This window comes from Globicephala melas, chromosome 10, assembly GCF_963455315.2.
Source record: "Globicephala melas chromosome 10, mGloMel1.2, whole genome shotgun sequence".
Lineage (NCBI taxonomy): Eukaryota > Metazoa > Chordata > Mammalia > Artiodactyla > Delphinidae > Globicephala > Globicephala melas.
The window spans coordinates 22,165,106-22,188,366 of NC_083323.1; the positions used below are offsets into that span (position 1 = coordinate 22,165,106).

The window sequence follows — 23,261 nt, forward strand, 5'->3', positions numbered from 1 at the left end:
ATGGGTGTATAAAAACCATGTTAAAGAATGCTTATTTGAGCATTGTTTGTAAAGTGGGAAGTTGGAGCTTCCAACACTGAAGAATGGCTAAGTGAAATATTCTGGTGCATATGTTAAATTAAGATGCATCAATTTGATGCAGTAAACCAGATGAACACACAGCAAAATATATAGATCTTAAAAATAGAATGCTTAATATAAAAAGTGAAAAATAGAATAAACTACAGTATAATAACAGTTATATAAGTTAAAATACATACACAAGGGAAGGAGATGCTCTCTGGAAACAGCCAGTGGTGAAAGGAGCCTGGCGGGCAAAGATGATTCAGGTGATTCTGGTTTTCAATAACCATGTGAAGCCACGGCTGGTCCGCTTCTACCAGCATTTCCCAGAAGAAATTCAGCAGCAGATTATTCGAGAGACCTTCCATCTAGTTCTCAAGCGGGATGAGAACATCTGTAACTTCTTGGAGGGTGGAAGTTTGATTGGTGGCTCTGACTACAAACTGATTTATCAGCATTATGCTACCCTCTACTTTGCATTTGGTATGGATTCATCAGAGAGTGAACTTAGGATCTTGGACCTCATCCAGGTATGTGTAGCAGGTTTTTGTGGAGACACTGGATAAGTGTTTCGAAAATGTTTGTGAATTGGATTTGATCTTCCACATGGATGAGGTGCACTACGTTCTTCAGGAGGTGGTGATGGGTGGGATGGCGTTGGAAACAAACATGAATGAAATCGTGGCTCAGATTGAAGCTCAGAACAGGCTGGAGAAATCTGAGGGTGGCCTTTCAGCAGTGCCCGCCTGGGCCATGTCTGCCGTGAAAAACATCAACCTGCCGGAGATGCCTCGGAATATCAACATTGGTGATCTCAACATCAAGGTTCCCAACCTATCCCAGTTTGTCTGAGGGTAGAAGACGGCTGAACTGAGTCCTTGGAACCAGCAAAGCCAAGCCAGTCCTGCAGCAAAACCTGCTCGGCGCCCTGAGAAGTCCAGCCTTGGGCCCTGGCCCCTGCTGTCCTGGAGCGGGAAGGAGTCCTGTGTCCACTGCCAGCCTGTGCTTGCTTCTCACATGTGCGACCTTGCCTGTCTCTCGTACATGTGACCACTGCAGATGTGAGGGGCCCTGGCTTCCTCAGTGGGGGTCAGGTGCCCAAGCCACTCGCCCCCTTTACCTGCCACATGCAGCCACTCCCAGGGACTTCAGAGTGTAGTGAGAGGCCCCCCTGCTCCCAGAACTCCACCACAAGGATGTTCTCTGACTTGAGTCTTCAACCTTAGCACCACGAGGCTCCCTGAGGTCCTGTAGCATTGACTTTCCTGGTGAGGTGCCGTAGCTAGAAAAGGGCTGACCCTCTAGATTTGGGGATGTCGTGAGTGGCAAATAAGGGCAGGATTTTATGAGATCCAGAGTTGCCTACTGGCTCTACTAGAGTTGGCACAGCCAGAATCCTTTTGTATAGCCACGCTGTCTCATCACCACCTCCTGTGGCATATACTCCCCACTGCCACAGCCCTGGCTCTGCTCTCCCAGGTGTTTATGTGCAGGACACAATCCAGATCATAAGCCTGTTGTTTGCCTGCCCCCCACATTTCTGCCAATAGGGAGGGCACACCCCACAGCCAGAGGGGTCCCCCTCAAAGAAAATCTTTGATCAAGTGGGATTTATCCCAGGGATGCAAGGATTTTGAATATACGCAAATCAATCAGTGTGATACACCATATTAACAAATTGAAGAGTAAAAGCCATAGGATCATCTCGATAGATGCAGAAAAAGCTTTTGACAAAATTCAACACCCATTTATGATAAAAACTTTCCAGGAAGTGGGCATAGAGGGAACCTACCTCGACATAATACAGGCCATATACGACAAACCCACAGCAAACATTCTCAATGGTGAAAAACTGAAAGCATTTTCTCTAAGATCAGGAACAAGACAAGGATGTCCCCTCTCACCACTATTACTCAACATAGTTCTGGAAGTCCTAGCCACAGCATTCATAGAAGAAAAAGAAAAGGAATACAAATTGGAAAAGAAGAAGTAAAACTGTCACTGTTTGCAGATGACATGATACTATACATAGAAAATCCTAAAGATGCCACCAGAAAACTACTAGAGCTAATCAATGAATGTGGTAAACTTTCAGGATACAAAATTGATGCATAGAAATCTCTTGCATTCCTATACACTAACAATGAAAGATCAGAAAGAGAAATTAAGGAAACAATTCCATTCACCATTGCAACAAAAAGAATAAAATACCTAGGAATAAACCTACCTAAGGAGGTAAAAGACCTGTACTCAGAAAACTATAAGACACTGATGAAAGAAAACAAAGATGACACAAACAGTTGGAAATATATACCATGTTCTTGGATTGGAAGACTCAATATTGTGAAAATGACTGTACTACCCAAAGCAATCTACAGATTCAATGCAATCCCTATCAAATTGCTAATGGCATTTTTTACAGAAATAGAACAAAAAAATCTTAAAATTTGTATGGAGACACAAAAGACCCTGAATGGCCAAAGCAATCTTGAGGGGAAAAAATGGAGCAGGAGGAATCAAACTCCCAGACATCAGACTATACTACAAAGCTACAGTAATCAAGACAATATGGTACTGGCACAAAAACAGAAATATAGATCAATGGAACAGGATAGAAAGCCCAGAGATAAACCCATGCACCTATGATCAACGAATCTGTGACAAAGGAGGCAAGGATATACAATGGAGAAAAGACAGCCTCTTCAATAAGTGGTGCTGGGAAAACTGGATAGCTACATGTAAAAGAATAAAATTAGAACACTCCCTAACACCGTACACAAAAATAAACTCAAAATGGATTAAAGACCTAAAGGTAAGACCAGATACTGTAAAACTGTTAGAGGGAAACATAGGAAGAACACTCTTTGACATATTTCACAGCAAGCTCTTTTTTGACCCACCTCTTAGAGTAATGGAGATAAAAATAAAACCAAACAAATGGTACCTAATGAAACTTAAAAGCTTTTGCACAGCAAAGGAAACTATAAACAAGATGGAAAGACAACCCTCAGAATAGGAGAAAATATTTGCAAATAGATCAATGGACAAAGGATTAATCTCCAAAATATATAAACAGCTCATGCAGCTCACTATCAAAAAAACAATCAACCCAATCAAAAATTGGCAGAAGACCTAAATAGACATTTCTCCAAAGAAGACATACAGATGGACAAGAGCCACATGAAAAGCTGTTCAACATCACTAATTATTAGGGAAATGCAAATCAAAACTACAATGAGGTATCACCTCACACTGGTTAGAATGGACATCATCAGAAAATCTACAAACAACAAATGCTGAAGAGGTGTGGAGAAAAGGGAACACTCTTGCACTGTTGATGGGAATGTAAATTGATACAGCCACTATGGAGAACGGTATGGAGGTTCCTTAAAAAACTAAAAATAGAACTACAGTACGACGCAGCAATCCCACTACTGGGCATATGGCCAGAGAAAACCATAATTCAAAAAGACACATGCACCCCAGTGTTCATTGCAGCACTATTTACAATAACCAGGTCACAGAAGCAGCCTAAATGCCCATCGACAGATGAATGGATAAAGAAGACGTGGCACATATATACGATGGAATATTACTCAGCCATAAAAAGGAACGAAATTGGGTCATTTGTAGAGACGTGGATGGACCTAGAGACTGTCATACAGAGTGAAGTAAGTCAGAAAGAGAAAAACAAATATCGTATTTTAACGCATATATGTGGAACCTAGAAAAATAGTACAGATGAACCCGTTTGCAAGGCAGAAATAGAGGCACAGATGTAGAGAACAAATGTATGGACACCAAGGCAGGAAAGTAGGGCAGGGGGTGGGTGCTGGTGGTGGTGGGATGAATTGGGAGATTGGAATTGACATATATAGATGAATATGTATATAATAGATAACTAATAAGAACCTGCTGTTTAAAAAAAATTAAATTAAAAAGAAAGAAAGGATAGCAATTTTAATATGATAAAATAAAATCAAAGGCATAAATTTTTTTAAAAAAAGCAGGTTGAGCTCAGAGTGTGAGAAAGTCCCAGTGGCTGATTGCAGTATCAGCTGGGCTGTAGGTGGCTTCCTGGGCATGGAAAAGTACAGTCCAAGATTTAAGCAGGTAGAAATACCACCAAAATCCTCAGAAAACTAAAACTGTTTATCTTCTAATATTCCAAACTCCTCTGCTCTGTTAAAGTTCTGTCAGTGACACTAAGAAATACTGATTTTCTAGGCTTTTTTTATCCCTCTTATTTCAATTTATATGGTTTTTGTTTGGAAGAAGGGAAGGAAGGAAAGAAGGAAGGGAGGGAGGAAGGAAGGAAGAGAGAAGAAAGAACTCCTGATGCTTTCTTATCCTAAGGCTTTGATCAAAGTTTATTATTTTTTAACATCTTTATTGGAATATAATTGCTTTACAATGGTGTGTTAGTTTCTGCTGTATAACAAAGTGAATCAGCTGTACATATACATATATCCCCATATCCCCTCCCTCTTGCGTCTCCCTCCCACCCTCCCTGTCCCACCCCTCTAGGTGGTCACAAAGCACCGAGCTGATCTCCCTGTGCTATGCGGCTGCTTTCCACTAGCTATCTATTTTACATTTGGTAGTGTATATAAGTCCATGCCACTCTCTCACTTCGTCCCAGCTTACCCTTCCCCCTCCTCGTGTCCTCAGCTCAAAGTTTATTATTATGATCAGGATACAAAAGAGAATTTTCTTTTGGTCTAAGAACTGGTGCCTGGGGCCCAAAGCTGGGCAAAAGAGTTGTTAAGTGTCTCACATTACAAACAGAACATCTACCAAATATTTTCTTTAGGGCTCACTAAGTAGCAAAACTCTTCCTACTATATCAACACTCCTTCTCCCACAACCCAACCCACAGGTTAGTAAGGTGCCCACTGGGCAGGAAAATGCAGGCAGTGCAGTTACAGGTTATGGGTGGCTGAGGTTGCTGAGGGGGGCTGAACACGATTGAACCCTCTCATGTAAGGGACCCTAGAGAACCCACACATGTCCCTGAGACAGCTAACGCCGGGAGGTATGCCTTTGGTGTGAGCCAGAGAAGCAGCAAAACCAATGGAGGAAGCAAAACGCGTTACCCCATCCCATCCTCTCTCCCAGCCTCCAAAACAAGAAGCATTGGGTCTTGCAGGAAGCGGAAGGGAGGTATCCTAGAACTAGAGCAGCCCCACATCAGGCCCTTGAGTTACAGGTCTAGCCATAAATGGAGCAGTGGAAAGTCTTGAACTGGATGTGAGGTTGTAATATTAAACGACCAGACAGAACTTTCAGTGACTGTATGTGCCTTCCCAACATGTCATTGAGAGATATCATGTAGAAGAGGTAGGAGATTGGACATAGAAGAGTTAGAAGCAGTGACTAGAGAGGAAAATGTGTTTCTGGCTTCCTCCTCACCATGGTCAGTCTCCTCAATAAACAGGTTATAGAAGTGTCAAAAAAAAAACAACAAAATCTGCCGCTGCGTTCATGAAAAGTCTAATGGACCTAGTATTCACTTGAATCTTCACATCTGTTTCCATGGAGACATCATTTCTGCCTACATATTTTCTAACTCACCAGGTCTGTGGTTTCTCAAGTGCTCTGATGCCAGATTAAACAATATGATTCTTTCATAACTAGTTCCTGATCATCTTCCTATAAAAACAGCTGGTGAGTAGGTAGACAGCTCCAACTCTTACGTCACATTCTTAAGGTAACTATGGATTAAAGACTTGGTCTTATTTGGAGAAAAACAAAAACAGTGGAACAAAAGCAAGAGAATAACCTATTTTTATGCTTTATTAGAGCAACTTGATATTCTGGATTTAATTGTAGAAGCTGTCCGTTTATGTATTTTTTGGCAGAGTGACTGAGAAGCGACACAACTTAATAGTTAGGAATTTGTGTGGTCCTTGGGGTTAGCTTGCCTGATAGACTAACAGTTAAAAGTGAGTGGGTTTTAAATATATATTAATTAATTAATTAATTAAAATATACACTGGCTTTCTAAGACTTACTACAAAATAAAAAGAATGTAAAATGCTCATTAATAGTATTTACATTGATTACATGTTGAAATCATAATATTTTGGATATATTGGATCACATAAAATATTGAAATTAACTTCATATAAAAAAGTGAGTAGTTTTAACTCAGTGCCTCAGTTTCTTCATATGAATAATAAGGCTAATAGTGGTATTTATACTAAATGACAGAGGAATAAGTGAATTAAGACATTTAAAGTGTTTAGAACATTGCCTGGCACATAATAAAAACACAATATTAATATTGTTTTATTAGTATCATCATGGTTATCAAAATCTACAAGCAGATCTCAAAGCATATTTGAGATTTTTTGCCTTCCCTTATTTCTGAGATTCCAGAAGCAATTTCAGACTGAGCCCACACATGGCAGGAGTTACAACAAAAGGAAGGAGACTTGTTTCTTTCCTTTTTTTTTTTATTGGGGTATAGTTGTTTTGCAATGTTGCGTTAGTTTCTACTGTACAGCGAAGTGAAGTAGACCTGCTTCTGATCGCAAGTCCATGGTCTGTTGAACAGGACTGTTGCCCCTTAACTTGCTTTGCCCTTTGGCATTGCACCCAGCACAGCCCACGTACAGATGGGCCCCAGATAAATGCTTACAGGAATGAGGAGGAAGAGGGCATAAACCTCATGAACATGCCCACCTGTGAGGCTCTACTCTTATCCTAATATGAAATCAAGTTCAAATTCATTCACGCAGGGCAGTGTTGTTAGCCATGACTCCTTCACAAGCAGATACTGTATCTCCTTTGCTAGTGTCTGGCACTCAATAAATATTTGTGAAATAAATGAATCAGTTAATTTCTCAAAGTACTGGTGCTATAGGATGGAGTAAGTTACAGCTAGAAGAAACAAAGCTTCAGCTGGCAAAATCTTAAGGCAAGTTAAGGAGAGAGAGCTTTGGTCAAAGCTCCATGATTCTGAAGGTTTGTGCTCTCTCTTTTCCTGCATCCCCGTGTAGTCTGTCTTAAAGTGTTTCTACATTGTAATATGACCAAAGTTATAGGATTTGACCTAAGCCTCAACCATGGGGCTTTGTTTGGAGGGGGTGGACAAGATGCTGATTTCTCTCCATTTCTTCAGTCGTTGGAAAAAGACTTTCAGCATTATTGTTTATCCCCGCTATCTATTTATTCCCATGAAGAGATAGTATGCCAAACCCTTCAAATGTACTGAGCGGGCTCACAGCTCAAAATGCCATCGGCAAATCAAGTTTATCAGCATATGTTTTTGACTCACATCTGCTTTGAGTAGTGTGGCGCATGTGTTTGTGTGTGTGTGTGTGTGTGTGTGTGTGTGTGTGTGTGTGTCCCATCTGTATCAAGGTTTTATTTTATGTCTCATCCTTATAGAGCCCAAGGGCAAATACACATCCCTAAACAGAAATGCAAGTCCATTCACTATTCAAAGGGGATTTTGCTTTCCGTTTGCTTACCACATTTAAAGATGCACACAAAATTCAAGCCAAAGTAATCCAGAGGGAGAAGGAGAGATGCAGAAAGAGGACAGGGGAGTAAAAGGGCCAGACTTGAGGCATTCATGTCAAGTTGTGATGCAAATAATGTTCAGAAAGATGTGCATCAAAGTTAATCCTTCGTGTGGAGGCATCCACTTTATAATCCCGTAACTAAGCCTTTTATATGTTTCAAATTTTCCTTGCTTTCTGCACATGTTTTTAGGATGGATTAGAAATGCACTGAGCCTCCTCAGAGAAGGCTTGGGTGAATGCAGATGCAAAGGAGCAGTTTGTGCTGGGTAATTCTGACATGACATCCTGACTGTCACACTGGGCCAGGGCGGTGAAAGTGATGTTCTTACAATGCTCTCCAGCCCCGGTGCTGGGGCATGGTGGGAGCCAGTCATGATCACTCATTTGTTCCTTGTTTGATGAGCAGCTGGCTCCTGGTGGGAAGCCTTGGAGATATGCACCTATTAGGAGGTATCTGCTTCTCTTCTGTAGGTTCTCTTTTTCATTTTCTCTCATGTTACGGCAAGGGGCTTTTTATGACAACAGACTATTTTACTCTGTGGGAAATCTGTTCCTTCTGCTTCTGCTTCTGCCCTCACCGGATGTTCTTATCTGCTCCTTGCAAGGGCACAGGCAATTATAGAGCAATACATCTTCACCCACATAATTTCAGGCAAATATTGTAAAAGATGTGCAGATGGCACTGGAGAAAAACCTTCTGTCACTTCTATCTCTTTAGTTTAAAGGAAGAGATGGCAAGTTCTTTTTCAGTAAGCACCCTAACAGTTCATTCATTTATTCAGTGAGCCAACCAATGTTTATTCAGTGTCTACTTGATGCTGGTATGCGTGGGCCATACTTCTGATACTTGGCACCAGCACGTCAACCATCCTCCATGGGAGATTTTTCATGGGCCATCTCACCCCAACATAGCACCCACCTGGCTGCTCTTTAGCCCTCCCTCATTCACCCCCTCCTTCTCATCTCTCCCCATTTTCTCATTTTTCTCAAGCAGAAAAATTGAGTCATCTTACTGCTACTTGGGTTCAAGCCATACCCTTTGGGTCTGATCTTCTCCTCCACTCATTCAGCCAAGATTTATTGAGAGCCCATGATCAAAATAGTAATAAAAGTAACAGTTTACCCTTATGTAGCGCTTACTTTGTGCTCTTTATATATATTATCTCCTTTAATCTTTGTAATAACCCTATAAAGAAGATACTGCTATAATCCCCATTTTCAAATGAGTATATTGAAGCAGGATAAAGTAACTTGCTCAGTCACACAACTGTTATAACAGCATGCTTTTGTCTAAAAGTAACAGAAAGCCCAACTTACAGTCACTGAAACAAATAAACATTTATTTCTCTCATATAACAATAACTGGGAAGTCATTTGTTCCGAGTGTTGGTTCCGTGGCTCAGCAATGTCAGGGCTAGCATCTCTGAGAACTGCCTGACCTTTTCCCTCATGAGCGCACAATGGCTGCCCTGTATCCAAGCATCATGTCCACATTTATGTTAAGAAGATGCGAGAAATGGTAGTGTTATCTGCTTCTGCCCCCTTCAGCAGGGAGTCAGAGCCTTCCAAGAATCCCTCGCTGCTTTTCTACTCACCTCTCATTGGCCAAGTCTATGTCATGTGGCCACCCCTAGCAGCAAGAGAGACTAGGAAAGTAAAATGCAAGGTCTTTTTCTTTTCATTTTCAAGCCTCTATAATGGAAGGCCGCAGGGCAAAAGGGATCTTGACATGTTTGTTAGGACAGCCAATTGGCAGCATATATGCAATGGGTAGTAAGTGGTTGAAGCAATGTGGGAAGCAGGAAGTCTGTGCTCCAGAGCATGCAGCTCTAACCATCGGGCTCTGTTGCACAACAGTGGTGCTGATTATTCCATGGTCAGTAAAAGAGACATGGTCCTGCCTCCATGGACCCAGGAAACAAAGAAGCACACCAGTAAATTTAAAATTGCAAATTCCTGTGTGTGCTTAGAGTTAGAATAATGGGCTTTTCAAAATATTAGAAACAGCTAAACACTCTCTCGTTATTATCTTCATGGACCCTCAGAAGTCTGGCAGCCTAGCTTGGGAAATGAAGCTCTTTATGCAGAAGGCCTTCATGTGGAAGCCCTTCCCCTGGACTTCTCTGAGGTCCTGTCCTTCCCTCTCTCTACACTCCATCCTATCGGTTGTTGTTCTGTTGTTATTATTCATGTGCCTCATCTTTTTCTGCATTTCTAAGTTTTTGCTCCATCTTTGATTCTCCCTTCTGTTCCTCTTCTTCCTTTTCTCTTCTACACACACATTTCTTAGCATTTTACTGGATACTCCGACAAGAAGAGGAATTGGGCTTTATTCTTGTGAACTGAATCGTTCCTATCTTAGCTCCCAAGGAGTTCAGAAGAGATCATCACTCTTGTAAAAATCACAGTTCGAAATTTCAGACCTCAGAGAGTGTCCACCTGACCTCCTTCACACTGTAGGGAGAAGAAACTCAGATGGGAATTGTTAGCAGACTAGTAGAGCTGCAGTCTCAGCACCACAGATTTCCTCTGATGGCACCCATGCAGCCCCAGCCATGCAGCCTTGGGAGAGGCCAGCCCATGCACGTGCCTTTCACACATGGTGCCTGGCTGAAAATCACCAACCTCATAGCCTAAAGCCTACCATCTGCTTCACAGTTAAACAGCCCACCCACAGGTTCAAATCGCATCAACTTTCTCATTCTCCTTAGATCCTGGTGTTCTTTTTCTTTTGATACATAAAAAATCATGATATTCAATTAATGTTTGACTCAACATCAGAATTTACTAAAATTGGATGCTGTATAACCTTCTGCATCTCACCAAAGTATCTTTTCCCAGAATGTTTGTTATTTCTCTGAACCATCACCCCAAATAAAAATATGAAACATCTGTCACCACCACAGAGAGGCAGAGACCCAGCTGGCTCAGCCATGGGATACAGAATGGCCAGGACACACTGTAACCATATGAGCTACTTTGCTCCAAAAACGAAATTGATTATAAACCCGAGTTTGTGTACCCGCAGATTTATATAAAGGTCAAGCTGCTAGTGTAACCCCTTGGCTTGTGCTCTGCAGAGTTCTCTACTCTTGTTCATTGAAAAGATGCCTCTTCCATGAATGCAGATGAGGTTCTGCAGTTTACCTTGTTTGCCGACTTTCACGGAAAATTTAAAGTTCCAGGTGTATATCTCAGCAGCCAAATGTTTAACTCTGGCTGTGCTTCTAAGTGCAGCACCGTGCTAGTTGGTGAGTGTTTGGTGGGCAGGGACTTCTCTTCGAGTATTCAGGGACAGGTTTGTCTGATGATTAACAGTTACTGTTTCAGTTATAAGCCACAAAGAGATCATGACTACTGATTTCACTTTAAGGCTTATCTCAGCAGTTACAATTTAGTAATAACTAAAGCATAAGGGTAGTGCAGTAAATGGAAAATCCACTAGGTGGTCCTGGTGTTCTTCCAGCCAAAGCAGGCAGCACCAAGTACTTTACTCCATCACTTTGTATTCCAAAGGCAAAGCAAAATACGATAGTGAAAATATTTTGTCGTTGTTACTTAGTATTCATTCTAGATTATATGTAAATAGGTTATTATTTGTAGTGGTTGATCAAAGCTCCTCTAGAGTGTTGAGGATTTTTTCTCTTTTTTACATAGATACATGGATTTTAATCTTTTATACATTTTACATTTAATAGATTTTACATATAATACCTCTTTTAATATATTTCCATCTTTTAACATTTTTATGTTTACTAGAACTTGTTAGCTTATTAGCTATGCTTTCATGACATACATACTACCGTTTTCTCACCACTCCTCTAGCAATCTCTCTCATATAAGGACACAAGCTTCCAAAGGACGGAATGTATTGTCTTATGTGCAGCTTTCCTTCAAACTCAAAGCGATACAATTCTCAGTGATTGTTTTCACTTTTATTTTCAGTAACCTTATTTAAATATGATCCAGGTTCACAAGTTCCCCATAGAATTCTTGTTAGAAAATCATCCCTTATGTTTTAGAATATAATAATAAAATAAAGCTAACTTCAAAAATACACTTAAGTCTGCCTGGTTCCAAGAATCATCTCAAATTCTTTTTTTTTAATTGAAGTATAGTTGACTTACATCAAATTCTTAATCCTCTGTGAGATCTCCCTTTAACTCCTCCAGTTCTAGTGTCTTTCTAGTTCACAATTACTATTATCATGAAATCTCAGACGTCTTCCCCCAAAGCAGCCTGGGTAAATTCCCATGGTGCCAGACTCTAGGCAGAATTCCCAGGACAGATGACAGCTGTTCTTTCCACATCACACTGGAAAAGTGGCACAAGGACAGGTCGCACATAGAACACCAGACAAATATCCATTTGCCCTTGAGAAGGTTCCAAAACAAAAGGCAGTGTGTATGAACATTATCAGAGGTAGTTAGAAAACATCGCTATTTTTCATTTTAAGAGAAAAGAAACATGGCCCAATCTAAAATGAATACAAACTCCAAAGAACTTTGGGGTTTTTTGTTTGTTTGTTTTTAATTTTTCCTGGAGTATAGTTGCTTCCAAAGAACTTTGAAATGAACCTTTTCAACAAAAGAAATTTGGGAAATTTCAATAATAATTATATGAATACACTGAAAAGCAATCAAATATCAAAAGATTGAACAAGAATATAGTTGTTGTTGTTTTTTAACATAAGCGGGGGAGCAGGCCTGGGCAGAAGGAGTTCAGCTGTGATGTAGCACCACAAAGCCTTCAACCTCAGGAGCCCAGAAGTGCGTATTGCCCATCAGTGTCCCAGGTCAGATTGATAAGGCTGGGTCTTTTTTTTTGGCTGCATGGCTTGTGGGGTATTAGTTCCCCAAACAAGATTGAACCTGGGCCTCAGCAGTGAGAGCACGGAGTCCTAACCACCGGACCGCCAGGGAATTCCGAAGAATATAGTTTTCTGAGATGGTAAGAATAATACACACCAAACATTTTCTAAGTGTTTGTTGGTTGCTAACTATGCCATTTCAATGTGTGAAAATTGTCACCTATAAGAAGGTTGTAATTTTTAATATTTGGTTTTATTTTCAATAAGTTATAATTAATTATTGTTTCAGTTAATTCAAACAATGCAGAAATATATAGAATACAAGGTGAAAGGGTCTCCTTGCCATTTTCCTACTCCTTTCTACCTACCCAATACCAGTCCCCAGAGAAAGAGGTAACTTCTGTTAAAAATAGTTTAGTACCTATCCTTCCAGTAATTTTAAATGGCTATTAGCATATAATGATATGTGGTACGTTTTTGGTATATTGATGGTTATATTTTGGGGTGAAATTTTAGCATGTTTTTGTTATGATTCTTCTTAAAAATAATGTAAATATATTGTATATATTGTTCTAGTCCTTATATTTACACACTTAATTTTTTTTACCAAGGAATATGCTATTATTATATTCGTTTTCTCCAGTATACATTCCTTTTTTTTTTTTTAATTTATTTTTATTTTTGGCTGCGTTGGGTCTTCATTGCTGCATGTGGGCTTTCTTCAGTTGTGGAGAGCGGGGGCCACTCTTCATTGCAGTGCACGGGCCTCATTGCAGTGGCCCCTCCTTGTTGCAGAGCATGGGCTTCAGGCACGTGGGCTTCAGTAGTTGTGGCACACGAGCTCAGCCTCCCCGCGGCACGTGGGATCCTCCCAGCCCAGGGCTCGAACCCATGTCCCCTGCACTGGCAGGCTGATTCTTAACCACTGCACCACCAGGGAAGTCCCTACATTCCTTTTTTTAAAAAAAGTTCTCTAACTTAAAAAAGCTGCACATAATTAATATGTACAACTTGATGAGTTTGGAGATAAGTCTACTCCCGTGAACCCATAACCACAATCTGTGCCATGAAGCTATTAATGACTTCCAAAAGTGATGTATTTATTATTACATGTTATTACATGTGATATTACATTTGTTATATTATTAATTATATGTTATTATTTATTATATATTATATTATTATTTGTTATTTTGTGATAAGAACATGTTGTATGAGATCTACCTTCTTAGCAAATTTTTGAGTACACAATACAGTAGTAACTATAGGCACTATGCTGTACAGTACCTCTTTAGGATCTATTAATCTTGTAAAACTGAAACGTTGTACCGTTTTATAAATACCTAGCTGTTTCCCCCTCCCCCAAGCCCTTGGCAACCACTCTGCTTCTATGAGTTTAACTATTTTAGATTCATCACATAAGTGATATCATGTAGTATTTTTTCTTCTGTGTCTGGCTTTTTTCACTTAGCATAATGTTCTCCAAATTCACTCATGTTGTTGTAAACGGTGGGATTTCCTTCTTTTTTAGTTATATAATATGCTATTGTATGCATATACCATGTTTTCTTTTACAGTTCATCAGTTGTTGTTTTTTTTTAACATCTTTATTGCGGTATAATTGCTTTACAATGGTGTGTTAGTTTCTGCTTTATAACCAAGTGAATCAGTTATACATATACATATGTTCCCATATCTCTTCCCTCTTGCGTCTCCCTCCCTCCCACCCTCGCTATCCCACCCCTCCAGGCGGTCACAAAGCACCGAGCTGATCTCCCTGTGCTATGCGGCTGCTTCCCACTAGCTATCTACCTTACGTTTGGTAGTGTATATATGTCCATGCCTCTCTCGCTTTGTCACAGCTTGCCCTTCCCCCTCCCCATATCCTCAAGTCCGTTCTCTAGTAGGTCTGTGTCTTTATTCCTGTCTTACCCCTAGGTTCTTCATGACATTTTCTTTTCTTAAATTCCATATATATGTGTTAGCATACGGTATTTGTCTTTCTCTTTCTGACTTACTTCACTCTGTATGACAGACTCTAGGTCTATCCACCTCATTACAAATAGCTCAATTTCATTTCTTTTTATGGCTGAGTAATATTCCATTGTATGGATGTGCCACATCTTCTTTATCCATTCATCCGATGATGGACCTTAGGTTGTTTCCTTCTCCAGGCTATTGTAAATAGAGCTGCAATGAACATTTTCGTACATGACTCTTTTTGAATTATGGTTTTCTCAGGGTATATGCCCAGTAGTGGGATTGCTGGGTCATATGGTAGTTCTATTTGTAGTTTTTTAAGGAACCTCCATACTGTTCTCCATAGTGGCTGTACCAATTCACATTCCCACCAGCAGTGCAAGAGTGTTCCCTTTTCCCCACACCCTCTCCAACATTTATTGTTTCTAGATTTTTTGATGATGGCCATTCTGATTGGTGTGAGATGATATCTCATTGTAGTTTCGATTTGCATTTCTCTAATGATTAATGATGTTGAGCATTCTTTCATGTGTTTGTTGGCAGTCTGTATATCTTCTTTGGAGAAATGTCTACTTAGGTCTTTTGCCTATTTTTGTATTGGGTTGTTTGTTTTTTTGTTATTGAGCTGCATGAGCTGCTTGTAAATTTTGGAAATTAATCCTTTGTCAGTTGCTTCATTTGCAAATATTTTCTCCCATTCTGAGGGTTGTCTTTTGGTCTTGTTTATGGTTTCCTTTGCTGTGCAAAAGCTTTGAAGTTTCATCAGGTCCCATTTGTTTATTTTTGTTTTTATTTCCGTTTCTCTAGGAGGTGGGTCAAAAAGGATCTTGCTGTGATTTATGTCATAGAATGTTCTGCCTATGTTTTCCTCTAAGAGTTTTATAGTATCTGGCCTTACATTTAGGTCTTTAATTCATACTGAGCTTATTTTTGTGTATGGTGTTAGGGAGTGATCTAATCTCATACTTTTACATGTACCTCTCCAGTTTTCCCAGCACCACTTACTAAAGAGGCTGTCCTTTCTCCACTGTACATTCCTGCCTCCTTTATCAAAGATAAGGTGACCATATGTGCGTGGGTTTATCTCTGGGCTTTCTATCCTGTGCCATTGATCTATCTTTCTGTTTTTGTGCAGGTACCATGCTGTCTTGATTACTGTAGCTTTGTAGTATAGTCTGAAGTCAGGGAGCCTGATTCCTCCAGCTCCGTTTTTCGTTCTGAAGATTGCTTTGGCTATTCGGGGTCTTTTGTGTTTCCATACAAATTGTGAATTTTTTTGTTCTAGTTCTGTGAAAAATGCCAGTGGTATTTTGATAGGGATTGCATTGAATCTGTAGAGTGCTTTGGGTAGTAGAGTCATTTCCACAATGTTGATTCTTCCAATCCAAGAACTTGGTATATCTCTCCATCTATTTGTATCATCTTTAATTTCTTTCATCAGTGTCTTATAATTTTCTGCATACAGGTCTTTTGTCTCCTTAGGTAGGTTTATTCCTAGATATTTCATTCTTTTGGTTGCAATGGTAAATGGGAGTGTTTTCTTGATTTCTCTTTCAGATTTTTCATCATTAGTGTATAGGAATGCCAGAGATTTCTGTGCATTAATTTTGTATCCTGCTACTTTACCAAATTCACTGATTAACTCTAGTAGTTTTCTAGTAGCATCTTTAGGATTCTCTATGTATAGTATCATGTCATCTGCAAACAGTGACAGCTTTACTTCTTCTTGGCCGATTTGGATTCCTTTTATTTCCTTTTCTTCTCTGATTGCTGTGGCTAAAACTTCCAAAACTATGTTGAATAAGAGTGGTGAGAGTGGGCACCCTTGTCTTGTTCCTGATCTTATTGGAAATGGTTTCAGTTTTTCACCACTGAGGATGATGTTGACTGTGGGTTTGTCATATATGGCCTTTATTATGTTGAGGAAAGTTCCCTCTATGCCTACTTTCTGCAGGGTTTTTATCATAAATGGGTGTTGAATTTTGTCAAAAGCTTTCTCTGCATCTATTGAGATGATCATATGGTTTTTTTCCTATAATTTGTTAATATGGTTTATCACATTGATTGATTTGCGTATTTTGAAGAATCCTTGCATTCCTGGAATAAACCCCACTTGATCATGGTGTATAATCCTCTTAATGTGCTGTTGGATTCTGTTTGCTAGTATTTTGTTGAGGATTTTTGCATCTGTGTTCATCAGTGATATTCGCCTGTAGTTTTCTTTCTTTGTGACATCTTTGTCTGCTTTTGGTATCAGGATGATGGTGGCCTTGTAGAATGAGTTTGGGAGTGTTCCCTCCCTCTGCTATATTTTGGAAGAGTTTGAGAAGGATAGGTTTTAGGTCTTCACTAAATGTTTGATGGAATTCGCCTGTGAAGCCATCTGGTCCTGGGCTTTTGTTTGTTGGAAGATTTTTAAACACAGTTTCAATTTCAGTGCTTGTGATTGGTCTGTTCATATTTTCTATTTCTTCCTGATTCAGTCTTGGCAGGTTGTGCATTTCTAAGAATTTGTCCATTTCTTCCAGGTTGTCCATTTTATTGGCATAGAGTTGCTTGTAGTAATCTCTTATGATCTTTTGTATTTCTGCAGTGTCAGTTGTTACTTCTCCTTTTTCGTTTCTAATTCTATTGATTTGAGTCTTCTCCGTTTTTTTCTTGATGAGTCTGGCTAATGGTTTATCAATTTTCTTTATCTTCTCAAAGAACCAGGTTTTAGTTTTATTGATCTTTGCTATGGTTTCCTTCATTTCTTTTTCATTTATTTCTGGTCTGATTTTTATGATTTATTTCCTTCTGCTAACTTTGGGGGTTTTTTGTTCTTTCCCTAATTGCTGTAGGTGCAAGGTTAGGTTGTTTATTCGAGATGTTTCCTGTTTCTTAAGGTGGGCTTGTATTGCTATAAACTTCCCTGTTAGAACTGCTTTTTCTGCATCCCATAGGTTTTGGGTCGTCGTGTCTCCATTGTCATTTGGTTCGAGGTATTTTTTGATTCCCTCTTTGATTTCTTCAGTGATCACTTCGTTATTAAGTAGTGTATTGGTTAGCCTCCATGTGTTTGTATTTTTTAGAGATCTTTTCCTGTAATTGATATCTAGTCTCATAGTGTTATGGTCGGAGAAGATGCTTGATACAATTTCAATTTTCTTAAATATAACAAGGCTTGATTTGTGACTCAAGATATGATCTATCCTGGAGATGTTCCATGAGCACTTGAGAAAAATGTGTATTCTGTTGTTTTTGGATGGAGTGTCCTATAAATATCAGTCAAGTCCATCTTGTTTATTGTATCATTTTAAGCTTCTGTTTCCTTATTTATTTTCATTTTGGATGATCTGTCCATTGGTGAAAGTGGGGTGTTAAAGTACGCTACTATGAATGTGTTACTGTCAATTTCCCCTTTTATGGCTGTTAGTATTTGCCTTATGTAGTGAGGTGCTCCTATGTTGGGTGCATAAAGATTTACAATTGTTATATCTTCTTCTTGGATCGATCCCTTGATCATTATGTAGTGTCCTTCTTTGTCTCTTCTAATAGTCTTTATTTTAAAATCTATTTTGTCTGATATGGGAATTGCTACTCCAGCTTTCTTTTGGTTTCCATTTGCATAGAATATCTTTTTCCATCCCCTTACTTTCAGTCTGTATGTGTCTCTAGGTCTAAAGTGGGTCTCTTGTAGACAGCATATATATGAGTCTTGTTTTTGTATCCATTCAGCCAATCTGTGTCTTTTGGTGGGAGCATTTAGTCCATTTACATGTAAGGTAATTATCGATATGTATGTTCCTATTCCCATTTTGTAAATTGTTTTGGGTTCGTTATTGTACGTCTTTTCCTTCTCTTGTGTTTCTTGCCTAGATAAATTCCTTTAGCATTTGTTGTAAAGCTGGTTTGGTGGTGCTGAACTCTCTCAGTTTTTGCTTCTCTGTAAAGGTTTTAATTTCTCCATCAAATTTGAATGAGATCCTTGCTGGGTAGAGTAATCTTCGTTGCAGGTTTTTCTCCTTCATCACTTTAAATATGTCCTGCCACTTCCTTCTGGCTTGCAGAGTTTCTGCTGAAAGATCAGCTGTTAACCTTATGGGGATTTCCTTGTGTGTTATTTGTTGTTTTTCCCTTGCTGCTTTTAATATGCTTTCTTTATATTTAATTTTTGATAGTTTGATTAATATGTGTCTTGGCGTGTTTCTCCTTGGATTTATCCTGTATGGGACTCTCTGTGCTTCCTGGACTTGATTAACTATTTCCTTTCCCATATTAGGGAAGTTTTCAACTATAATCTCTTCAAATATTTCCTCAGTCCCTTTCTTTTTCTCTTCTTCTTCTGGAACCCCTATAATTCGAATTTTGGTGCGTTTAATGTTGTTCCAGAGGTCTCTGAGACTGTCCTCTGTTCTTTTCATTCCTTTTTCTTTATTCTGCTCTGCAGTAATTATTTCCACTATTTTATCTTCCAGGTCACTTATCCGTTCTTTTGCCTCAGTTATTCTGCTATTGATCCCTTCTAGAGTATTTTTTATTTCATTTATTGTGTTGTTCATCGTTGCTTGTTTCATCTTTAGTTCTTCTAGATCCTTGTTAAATGTTTCTTGCATTTTCTCTATTCTATTTCCAAGATTTTGGATCATCTTTACTATCATTATTCTGAATTCTTTTTCAGGTCGACTGCGTATTTCCTCTTCATTTGTTAGGTCTGTTGGGTTTTTATCTTGCTTCTTCATCTGCGGTGTGTTTTTCTGTCTTCTCATTTTGCTTATCTTACTGTGTTTGGAGTCTCCTTTTTGCAGGCTGCAGGTTCGTAGTTCCCGTTGTTTTTGGTGTCTGTCCCCAGTGGCTAAGGTTGGTTCAGTGGGTTGTGTAGGCTTCCTGGTGGAGGGGACTAGTGCCTATGTTCTGGTGGATGAGGCTGGATCTTGTCTTTCTGGTGGGAAGGTCCACGTCTGGTGGTGTGTTTTGGGGTGTCTGTGGGCTTATTATGATTTTAGGCAGCCTCTCTGCTAATATGTGGGGTTGTGTTCCTGTTTTGCTAGTTGTTTGGCATAGGATGTCCAACACTATAGCTTGCTGGTTGTTGAGTGTAGCTGGGTCTTAGCCTTGAGATGGAGATCTCTGGGAGATTTTCACCATTTGATATTATGTGGAGCTGGGAGGTCTCTTGTTGATCAGTGTCCTGAAGTTGGCTCTCCCACCTCAGAGGCACAGCACTGACTCTTGGCTGAAGCACCAAGAGCCTTTCATCCACACAGCTCAGAATAAAAGGGAGAAAAAGTAGAGAGAAAGAATTAGTAGAAGTAGGAAGAAAGAAAGAAAGAAAGGAAGGAAGGAAGGAAAGAAGGAAGGAAGGAAGGAAGAAAGAAAGAAAGAAGGAAAAAAAGAAAGGGAGGGAGGGAGGGACAGTGGGAGGAAGGAAGGAAGGAAGGAAGGAGCGAAGTAAGGAAAAAAGAAAGAAAGAAAGAAGATAAAGTAAAATAAAGTGAAATATAATAAAGTTATTAAATTAAAAAATAATTATTAAGAAAAAAAATTTAAAAAAAAACAGACGGATAGAACCTTAGGACAAATGGTGGAAGCAAAGCTATACAGACAAACTCTCATACAGAAGCATACACATGGCACACTCACAAAAAGAGGAAAAGGGGAAAAATCATAAATCTTGCTCTCAAAGCCCACCTCCTCATTTTGGGATGATTCGTTGTCTATTCATGTATTCCACAGATGCAGGGTACATCAAGTTGATTGTGGAGCTTTAATCCGCTGCTTCTGAGACTGCTGGGAGAGATTTCCCTTTCTCTTCTTTGTTCTCACAGCTCCTGGGGTTCAGCTTTGGATTTGGCCCCGCCTCTGCGTGTAGGTCATCGGAGGGCGTCTGTTCTTCGCTCAGACAGGACGGGGTTAAAGGAGCCGCTGATTCGGGGGCTCTGGCTCCCTCAGGCCGCGGGGAGGGAGGGGCACGGAGTGCGGGGCTGAGCCTGCGGCGGCAGAGGCCAACGTGACATTGCACCAGCCTGAGGCTCGCTGTGCGTTCTCCGGGGAAGTTGTCCCTGGATCCCAGGAACCTGGCAGTGGCGGGCTGCACAGGCTCCCTGGAAGGGAGGTGTGGATAGTGACCTGTGCTCGCACACAGGCTTCTTGGTGGCGGCAGCAGCAGCCCTAGCGTCTCCTGCCCGTCTCTGGGGTCCGCGCTTTTAGCCGCGGCTCGCACCCGTCTCTGGAGCTCCTTTAAGCAGCGCTCTTAATCCCCTCTCCTCGCGCACCAGGAAACAAAGAGGGAAGAAAAAGTCTCTTGCCTCTTAGGCAGCTCCAGACCTTTTCCCGGACTCCCTCCCGGCTAGGCGTGGTGCACTAACCCCTTCAGGCTGTATTCACGCCGCCAACCCCAGTCCGCTCCCTGCGCTCCAATCAAAGCTTGAGCCTCAGCTCGCAGCCCCGCGCACCCTGGCAGGTGAGCAGACAAGCCTCTCGGGCTGGTGAGTGCCAGTCGGCACCGATCCTCTGTGCGGGAATCTCCCTGCTTTGCCTTCCGCACCCCTGTTGCTGCACTGTCTTCCGTGGCTTCGTAGCTCACCCCCTCCGCCACCCGCTGTCTCCGCCCACGAAGGGGCTTCTAGTGTGTGGAAGCCTTTCCTCCTTCACAGCTCCCTCCCACTGGTGCAGGTCCCATCCCTATTCTTTTATCTCTGTTTTTTCTTTTTTTCTTTTGCCCTACCCAGGTACGTGGGGGAGTTTCTTGCCTTTTGGGAGGTCTGAGGTCTTCTGCCAGCGTTCAGTAGGTTTTCTGTAGGAGTTGTTCCACGTGTAGATGTATTTCTGGTGTATCTGTGGGGAGGAAGGTGATCTCCATGTCTTACTCTTACGCCATCTTCCCCCCAAAATTCACGGTTCATCTGTTGATGGACATTTAGATTGCTTCTGGGCTTCCCTGGTAGCGCAGTGGTTGAGAGTCCGTCTGCCATTGCAGGGGACACGGGTTCGTGCCCAGGTCTGGAAGATCCCACATGCCGCGGAGCGGCCAGGCCCGTGAGCCATGGCCGCTGAGCCTGTGCTCCGCAACGGGAGAGGCCACAACAGTGAGAGGCCCGCGTACTGCAAAAAAAATAATAAAAAATAGATTGCTTCTGTGTCTTAGTTATTGTGAATAATGCTGCAGCATGGAAGTGCTAATATCTCTTCTAGATCCTGTTTTCATTTCCTTTGGATATATATCCAGGAGTGGAGTTTCTGGATCACATGGTAGTTCTCTTTTTAGTTTTTTGAGAAACCTTCATACTTTTTTGAGGCACACCAATTGACAACCTCACCAACAGTATACGAGGGTCCCCTTTCTCCATGTCCTTACCAGCATTTGTTATGTGATTTTTTTTAAAAAATAAAAGCCGTCCTAATGAGTATGAGGTGATATCTCACTGTGGTTTTGATTTGCATTTCCCTGATGATTAGGATTGTTGAGATTTTTTTCATACACCTGCCGGCCATTTGTATGTCTTCTTTGGGTAAATGTCTATTCAAGTCCTTAGCCCAGTTTTTAACCAGGTTATCTGAGTTTTGGCTATTAAGCTGTAGGAGTTCCTTATATATTTTGCTGATTAACTCTTTATTAGATACAGAGTTGGCAAATATTTTCTTCTGTTTCGTAGGTTGCCTTTTCATTTTGTTGATTGTTTATTGTGCAGAAACTTTTTAGTTTGATGTAATCCCACTTGTCTATTTTTGCTTTTGTCATCTACATTTTTGGTGTAATATCCAGAAAATCATTGCAAAAACTAAAGTCATTGCCAAATCAAAATTTGATGAAGCTTTTCACCTATGTTTTCTTCCCTGTGTTTTATGGTTTCAGGTCTTATGTTTAAGTCTTTAGTCCACTTTTTAAGTTTTTAAGTCTTACTTTTTTTTTTTTTTTTTTTTTTGCGGTACCTGGGGCTCTCACTGTTGTGGCCTCTCCCGTTGTGGAGCACAGGCTCTGGATGCACAGGCTCAGCGGCCACAGCTCACGGGCCCAGCCGCTCCGCGACATGTGGGTTCTTCCCAGACTGGGGAACAAACCCGTGTCCCCTGCATCGGCAGGTGGACTCCCAACCACTGCACCACCAGGGAAGCCCAAGTCTTACAGTTTTTGTGTATGGCGTAAGATACGGGTCCAATTTTATTCTTTTGCATGTGGATGTCCAGTTATCCCCACACCATTTATTTACTATCTTTTCCCCATTGTGTATTCTTGACATCCTTGTCAAAGATCAGTTGACAGTTGTTTGCATGGGTTTATTTCTGGACCATCTATTCTGTTCCATTGGTCTCTATGTCTGTTTTTATGCCTGTACCATACTGTTTTGATTACTGTAGCTTTGTATTATATTTTGAAATTGGGAAGCATGATGCCTCCAGCTGTGTTCTTCTTGCTCGAAATTGGTTTGACTACTCAGGGTCTTTTGTAGTTCCAAATGAATTTTAGGATTTTTTTCTATTTCTGTAAAAACTGTCATTGGGATTTTGATAGGGATTGTAATAAATACATAGATGGCTTTGGGTGATTAGACATTTTAATAGTATTAATTCTTCCAATATGTGAACACAGGATGTCTTTCCATTTATTTGTGTTTGCTTTAATTTCTTTCATCAGTGTTTTTTAGTTTTTAGTGTACAAAGTCTTTCACTTTCTTGGTTAACTTTATTCCTAAGTATTTTAATCCTTGGAATTTATTGTAAGTGGAATTGTTTTCTTAATTTCATTTTTGGGTAATTCATTGTTAGTGTATAGTACCTAGAAATACAACTGATTTTTGAATGTTGATTCTGTATCTTGCAACTCTGCTAAATTCATTTATTAGTTCTAATAGTTGTGTGTGAGGGGGAGTCTTTAGTATTTTCTACATATAAGATCA

At 40.4% G+C, this 23,261-nt stretch overlaps 1 protein-coding gene and 1 pseudogene across 22 annotated transcripts in view; both read left to right on the forward strand.

Annotated features, from left to right (window-relative positions):
- Nucleotides 1-23,261, forward strand: part of ANKS1B (ankyrin repeat and sterile alpha motif domain containing 1B) — a 1,162,364-nt gene that overhangs the window by 884,506 nt on the left and 254,597 nt on the right. The gene's annotated exons all lie outside the window — the stretch shown is intronic.
- Nucleotides 321-915, forward strand: LOC115852974 (AP-3 complex subunit sigma-2 pseudogene; annotated as a pseudogene).